The sequence below is a fragment of the Penaeus vannamei genome, chromosome 8 (assembly GCF_042767895.1).
Source record: "Penaeus vannamei isolate JL-2024 chromosome 8, ASM4276789v1, whole genome shotgun sequence".
Lineage (NCBI taxonomy): Eukaryota > Metazoa > Arthropoda > Malacostraca > Decapoda > Penaeidae > Penaeus > Penaeus vannamei.
In genome coordinates this window covers 42,839,728-42,847,227 of record NC_091556.1, presented here as the reverse complement: position 1 = coordinate 42,847,227, position 7,500 = coordinate 42,839,728, and the positions used below count along the sequence as shown (strand labels likewise).

At 51.3% G+C, this 7,500-nt stretch overlaps 1 protein-coding gene across 7 annotated transcripts in view; it reads left to right on the top strand.

Annotated features, from left to right (window-relative positions):
- The window catches only part of ci (cubitus interruptus), a 404,515-nt gene that overhangs the window by 277,923 nt on the left and 119,092 nt on the right, over positions 1–7,500 (top strand). Inside the window, exon 1 of one of the 7 annotated variants that reach the window (XM_070124722.1) lies at positions 6,887–7,028. The exons of the other annotated variants lie outside the window; for them this stretch is intronic. The gene's annotated coding sequence lies outside the window, so the exon portion shown is untranslated. Of the gene's footprint in view, positions 1–6,886; positions 7,029–7,500 lie in introns of those variants that run through there. 7 annotated transcript variants of the gene reach the window in all.

Sequence of the window (7,500 nt, the reverse complement as noted above, 5' to 3'; positions counted from 1 at the left end):
GAATGCAAACGGAGGGAGAAGAATATGTAAGATGGAGAAACAAAGATAAAGATGACAGGAAAGGAACTAATGAACTTAACGACTAATTTGTCAAGTGGAACGCGATAAGTGGAAGATGTGGATAATAAGCTAATATGGATAAAGATAAGGAGACGAAGCAGAGAAAGAGGGGAAGTAGGGAGCCTAAGTGACAGATAGACAGGTAAAGACAGATAGATAGGTGAAGAGAGATAAGGAAATATTAGCACTAATAGAAGAAATATGTTAACGTAGTTGAAAATGAATGAAGCAAAACGAGTGATTGTTGGGTTAGAAGAGAATGGGAAGAGGGAAAAAGGGGGAGAGGAGAGGAAGAAAGAGAAGAAAAGGAGGAAAGAGAGAGAGAGCAGGATAGCGGGAGAGTGGGAGAAGTGAGAGACGGAGGGAGGAAGAAGAGAAATGAGGAGTATGGAGAGAGGAGGAAGAAAGATGGAAGAGAGAAAGGGAGAAGAGAGGGATGAAGATGTTCGGAGAAGAGAGAGAATAAGAAGGAAGAGAGAGAGAAGAAATTCGAAGAAGAGAGAGAAGAAATTCGGAAAAGAGGGGATAGAGGGAGAAGAGAGGGGATAGATGGAGAAGAAATTCGGAGAAGAGTGAAAAGAAGAGAGGTGATAAAGGGAGAAAGAAAGAGGGATGGAGATGAAGGAAAAGAAATTCGGAGACGAGTGAGAAGAAGAGGAGATAGAGAGAGAAGAGAGGGGATAGAGGGAGAAGAGAGGGGAGAGGGCGAGTAGGCTCACCCGGCACCGCACCTTTTATTGGATAAGTGACGCCCGTGTCATTCAAGATGGTGTACCAATACTAATACTTTCGTCAACTGTGAACATGGCGATGCTGTGGGGGGGGGGGGAGGAGAGAGAGGGAGAGGAAGGGAGGTTGGGAGGAAAGGGAGAAGGAGAGGGAGAGGGAGGGAAAGGGAGAAGAAGAGGGAGAGGGGGATTGGGAGGGAGAGGGAGAAAGATATAGATATAGAGATAGAGATAGAGATAGAAATAGATACGGAGATGGAGGTGGAGAGAAAGAGAGAGAGAGAGAGAGAAAATAAGAAAAAGGGAGTAAGGGAAAAAGAGAAAGACTTACACCCAACATTACTGTCATGCAAGGAAGAGAGGGGTAAGGGAGGGGGAGGGGAGTCCTGTCACGAGATACGTCCTAAACCAACTCCTTCTCCAGCCTCTCTCACCCCCTGCTATCACCCTCCCACTCCCCACCTCTCCCCTCCCTTTCCTTCCCCTCTCCTTCCATCCTCTCTTCTCCCCTCTCTTCCCCTCCCCTCCCCTCCCCTCTCCTCTCCTCTTCTCCCCACTCCTCCTCTCCCTCTCCTCTCTCTCTCCCCTCCCCTCCCCTCCCCCCTCCCTCCCCTCTCCCTCCTCCTCCCACGCCTCCCTCTCCTCTCTCTCCCCTCCTCTCCATCCACTTCCCTCCTCCTCCTCCTCCCCCTCCCTCCTCCTCCCCCTCCCCCTCCCCCTCCCCCCTCCCCTCTCCTTACCCCTCTTCATGTCATTCGGAAGTAACCACTTTATATAAACGCGATAACTTGACTAATAGAGAAAATAGCGTCTTTGTTTCTTCTTTTTGCTTCTTTCTTGTTCTCTTCTTGTGAGATCTCTCTCTGTCTCTCTCTCTTTTTTTTTCTCTCTCTCTCTCTCTTTCTCGTCTCTCGTTCCTCTCTCTGCTCTCTCTTTCTCTCTCTCTCTCTCTCTCTCTCTCTCTCTCTCTCTCTCTCTCTCTCTCTCGTTCTCTCGTTCTCTCTCTTTCTTTCTCTCTTTCTCTCTCTCTCTTTCTCTCCCCTCCCTCCCTCTCTCTCTCTCTATCTCCCTCCCTCTCCTCCTCTCCTCCTCTCCCTCTCTCCCCTCTCTCCCTCTCCCCCTCTCTCCCTCTCTCCCTCTCTCTCCCTCTCTCATTCTCAATTTCATTCTAATTCTCTCTTCGCCCTATCTATGCATGACTGAACTTGCAGAGAAGAAAAAAAAGAAGTGAGGAAGAAAATGAAGTGAGTCGGAGATGTTATTAACCCTTGGCTGCGAAATAGACATGTCTCGTCACCACTCGACAGTTTTCGTTGAAGTGAAGGGTTAATGGTCGTTCTCGAGGGTCGTTATCGTCGTCTTTCTCATTGTTTTTTTTTATGTGGTTGTAGGTCTTAAGGGGTTGTGGTTGGGTTGTGGAATTGTAAGGTCTTGTGTGTAATGTGTTGTAGGCTTATGGTGCTTGATGTCTGGGTTGTAGTCTGATGTCTGGTGGGATTATGATGTTGGGGGGTAATGCATGATGTGTTGTAGTTGTAGTACTTGTTATGTTAATGAGTTAATGTCTTTCTGGATGATGATGGTCTGGGTGATGACACTCTGTCTTTGGGGAGCTTTTTTTTCTCTCTCTCTCTCTTTCTTTCTCTTTCACATTCTCTCCTCTCTCTCTCTCTCTCTCTCTCTCTCTCTCTCTCTCTCTCTCTCTCTCTCTCTCTCTCTCTCTCTCTCTCTTTCTCAGTCTCTCTCTCACTCTCTCTCTCTCCTCTCTCTCCTCTCTCTCTCTCTTTCTCTCCCACTCTCTCTCTCTCTTTTCTCTTCCTCCTCCCTCTCTCCTCCTCCCACCTCTCTCTCCCTCCTCTCCACCCTTCCTCCTCTCCTCCTCCTCCTCTCTCCCTTCACCCTCCCTCTCTTTTTCTCCACTCCCCCCCTCTCTCTCTCTTTTTCTCCCCCCCCCTCTCTCTCTCCCTCTCCTCTCTCTTCATCTCCTCTCTCCTCTCCGTCCACCCGAGACAGCGCCGTCGGAGATGCGAGTTGATAGCAATGGCAAGGCTGTCGATGCAACGTCGTCCCAGCTGTCAAGTCGATGGCTGCTCGTCGGGACACACTTGTCAATCGCGCCGACTTCAATTCGGTCTAAGTCGGGGCCGATGTCGGAAGGGGGAGTGGGGGGTGGGGGAGGCAAGTCGTAATCAGTTTTACGTCCGGGTATTTAGGTGGATTTTCGGTCTAAGGTGGAGTGTTTTGGTGGTGTCAAAATGCGTGCGTGTGATTGATGTGTTTGTGTGTGTGTGTGTGTGTGTGTGTGTGTGTGTGTTTGTGTGCGTGTGTGTGTGGATGAGTGAGTGACTGAGTGTGTGTGTGTGTGTGTGCGTGTGTGTGATGGTTCTTGTGTTGTTGTTTTTGTTTGGGCTTATTTATTTGTCTGTCTTTTTGTTTATTTGTGTGCTTGTTTATTTTATGTATTTATCTGTCTGTCTGTTTATATGTTTCTCTGTTTATTTTCTTCTTCATTCGTAGTCCTATATTTTTGGGATATTCATTAATAACTTTATGAAGCTCCAAGACCATTCACTGTAAGGAGAACGGCGTAAGACCCTTTATAAAGCCTTCAAAAGGGGATCGAATATCACGTTAATTGAGCGAAGGACGTGGATCGTGCACACCTGTAGATCCGTCATCACTCCTGCAAAACACCTGTTGATGCGGGTGGATATTTGGGATGATTTTGAGACAGGTGGAGGGGCCGTTGGGGAGATGGAAGCGGAATTTTGAGCGGGGGTGGGGGGGGGGGTGGGGGTGAAGGGGCCGTTGGGGAGATGGAAGCGGAATTTTGAGGCGGGGGTGGGGGTGGGGGTGGGGGGAATTGTAAAGGGGCCGTTGGGGAGATGGAAGCGGAATTTCGAGCGAGGGGTGGGGTGGGGTGGGGGTACCATCGCGTCCCGTAGCAGTACCACAGGTGAAGAAACACCTGTTGTTGCCGCTGTTGATGAACCATCTCGTCCTCTTTTCTCCCCATTTCTTCCCCCCGCCGAATCCCCACCCTTCTCCCCACTCCGCCAATATTCCACCCTTTCCCCCACTCTCTTTTCCTCACACTATCTTCCTACCCATTCCCCCTCGCTCTTTTCCCCACCCTTTTTCCTCCTACCCATTCCTCCCGATCTTTTCCCCACCCCTTTTCCTCATCCCACTCCCCCCACTCGTCTCCCCTCTACCCCCCTACTTGCTTCCTTCTCTCCCCAACCTGCCTCCCTCTCCCCTTTGCGTCCCCTCCTCCCTCTCCCCCTTGTCCTCCCTCCTCTCTCTCTCTCACCCTGCTCCCCTACTTACCTCCCTCCCTCCCTCTCCCCCTTACCACCCCCTCTCTCTCTCCCCACCCACCTCCCTCTCTATCCCCCTACCTCTCCCTCCCTCTCCCCCTTGTCTCCCCACCCACCTCCCTCCCTCTCCCCCTTACCACCCTCTCTCTCTCTCCCCACCCACCTCCCCCTCCCTCCCCCGCCCCCGGAACCCTCGTCGGGCGCGCAGGCCCTGACGGAGGGCGACATCGAGCGAAACACGTGTCGATGCGTCGATAGAGGCGACGGCGGGCGGCGTAAGCGAGTGTGACAGGAAAGAATGAAATCGGCCGATAATGAGGTCCGGGCAGGAGGCGCGGCCGCAGGTAATATCTCTATCGCGGCTCGCTCGTCCACGCCGTCGCCGCCTAACCGCCGTGTAACGAGCTCTCTCATTGGTTACACGTTATGCACCTGATAATTTCATTTGCTCAAAATACGTGTGACGTCACGGGTGTTTTTCTCGTCTCACGGTGGCTGGTCAAGATGAGCCAATGGGGCGAGGAACTCCACACTCGGGTTCCTCCCCCGTTATTATCTCCCCACATCCTTCTCCCAGCCTCCGGGACACCTGCTTCCTCAAGACAGAGAATTAAGAAAATACCTGCTTATAGCGACCGAGGCCCCCAGGACTAGGGGTGGTCGCTCTGTACGGTGGTCCCTGGGCCGAGGTCGGGATGGTTAGCGCAGTCTACGAGGAGTCTCTCAAGGCTGCGCGATCGCTCCATTAAGTTTCGTCAGGCCCGCGCTCGTCTTGGCCCACACGCACGTCTCTGGGCACGTCGCAGCCTCGCGCCCCTGCAAGAGGGGCATGAGAGCGTGCCTGTGACCGAGTGTGACCCCGCAGGAGGGCGTAGGGGCGGCAGGATCGAGGCGAAAGGTGAGAGCGGGCGGACGCACCGGGGTGGGCGAGGGGCGGCGATTGCGGGAAATAGCGTTGGTGTCGGAGCGAGGCTGGTCTGGGCCGCCGCGTGTGTGTGGTCCCGGGCCCTGACAGTCCCACTCCTCGACCTGAGCACGGCTTTGTGTTGGTTGCCCTCGTCAGTACCCAACCAGCGACCACACGGGGACCTGCACCGCCTCGCCTCCACATGACACCACTGGATATTTACCTCGAAAACGCCAGATAAGCAGGCATAGTGAGCTCGGGGAGCGAGTGCATGCTACGCCCTGGCGGCTCCCGACACTTCCTGGGTGGTCCGCTAGCATAGAGGCCGCAAGAGATGGAGTTTATATAATGCTGATGATATGCTGGCGGCGGCCTGGGATTGGTCATAAGCAGATTGGGTAGTGAAGTCCGCGGTGTCGACGTCTCAATTAGTGATGTCGACCGGCGCTCAGCATCATCCTATCGAGTGGGTGATTGAGCCATTGCTCGGCGGAGGCTGCGAGGGCGTCGGAGATGAGTGTCCCACCGAACGACGTGTCGACTTCTCCCCATTTGTCTTACAAGAAGGTGAACTGTCATGTGACGAGGAGGCGCGGGAGAGGCTGCCTCATCTCCCTTGTGTTGTGTGATGCTGATGCCGGGACCCCCGTACTCTTGCGCCCTTGCGGAATATGTGAGAACGGAACGGAGCGAGTGCCGTCCCTGTGCTAGCGAACGAGTCAGTGCCCACGTGCAGTGCTTTCCCAGTGCGAGTAATACGAACAAAGTATCGGTGATGAATACGTCCCATTGACGCGCCTACGAGAAATACGTAGCGGTTCGCAAATAGAACGAGGCCGACGTCGGGAGCCGAGTGCTGGCGACCTACTCGTCCCCATAGCCGAGGCCGAGGAGGAAAAATAGAGGCGATCCTGCCGCAGCGATCGCCGCCACAAACACCCGAGCCATTCCTCCCTCTCGGCCTAACCTCCAAAACCTCGGCCTACAAGCGGGTCCTCAGGAGACCCTCTCCCGCTGAACGGTTTCTCTCCCGTGGTGTCTTTCTGTTGGCTTCTCCGCTTCGATCTCTCTCCCTTTCTTTTCTCTCCGTCCTTCTCTTTCTTTCTTATAACTTTCTTTTTCTTCCCTAATTCCTTTCATAAGTCTGTTTAAATACCTGAGCCTGCATCTATCGCACTATCTATCGTTACCTATCGCGTGTATGGAGCTGCGAGTTACAAAAGTACAAGTTCATCCCCTGTCCGCTAATTCTCTGCGTCTACCTGTGTTACCTGTTTACCCCAAATATCCCACTTTTCCCTCCATAGGCCTATGCGCTAGGCCCTCACTCCTCCCTTCCTCCCTCTCTGTAGACCCGGTTTATTCCCTTCCATCCCTCCATTCTCTCATTTCTCCCCTTTTATTCCACTCTCTCCCATTCCCCTCCATCCTTCTTTCTCCTCTTATCACCGCCATCTCCAGCATCCTTCGCCCGTGAGCATCGTCTTCATCTCCATCTCCGCTCGTCTGTCAGAGATGCTGATCCGCCAACCTCTCTCCAAGCTAAGAGAGAACAAGCTAAACAAACCTCTGTTTTAAATACCCTGAAAAAAAAAAGAAAAAAGAAAATTAAGGAAATAATAATAAAACAAAATATATTTATATTCTCAATCCATTGCCGACGCGCCGTCTCAAGGGAAGTGCTTTTTAAATAGACAACCGAGATACATACTTCGCTGTGTCAACCTCCCCCTCAACCCCCTTACCCCCAACCCCACCAAATCGACCCCAACCCCACCCCAACACCCCCCAACCCCCTTCGAGAGTGAGTGACACCCCCCTCCCACCTGTAGCGCCTTCTTCGGGTCCTCCTCGACGCTGAGGAACCGTCGAATCCCACTCCTCGAGGCCCGTGTGTGTGTTCCTTGAGGAGGAGTGCCAAGTGTCAGGAAAGTGGTTGGGAATCGGGGAGTGCCAGGGCCATTTGCCTGTTGGTGGCGACGAGTTTGTCTGTCTTCCGTCGCTTCTGCCGCGGTAAGTCCTGTCAATATTTATATGCGTGAGGGTATGTGTGCACGTCCTTGTTATACGTATGTCTGTATGTATAGGTGTGTATTTGTCTATTCATTTATCTAATCGTTTATTTGATCTATATATTTATTTATGTATTAGATTATTCATGCGTTTATTTATTCATTTGTATGGATCCAATGCGTATTAATATCATTCAGTATATGTTTCTATGTATGTCAAAATGGTAATACATTTTTTGTTCATTTTAAAATCTTAGGAACATCTTTCTGTTTCTTATCTTGCATCTACCAGGAAAATATTGCAAATTCTTTTATGCTGAAAAGAAATATTATGAGGAATATGATATGTTGTCTGGTAATTGATATGTTATAATTAAGAATAATTTGTTGATAAAGAAAGTGATGTTGAAAAGTTTAAGATGTCTTTTCCTAATACTGTTCTGTCTCTTTCTCTTCTCTTTCTCCTTCTTCAT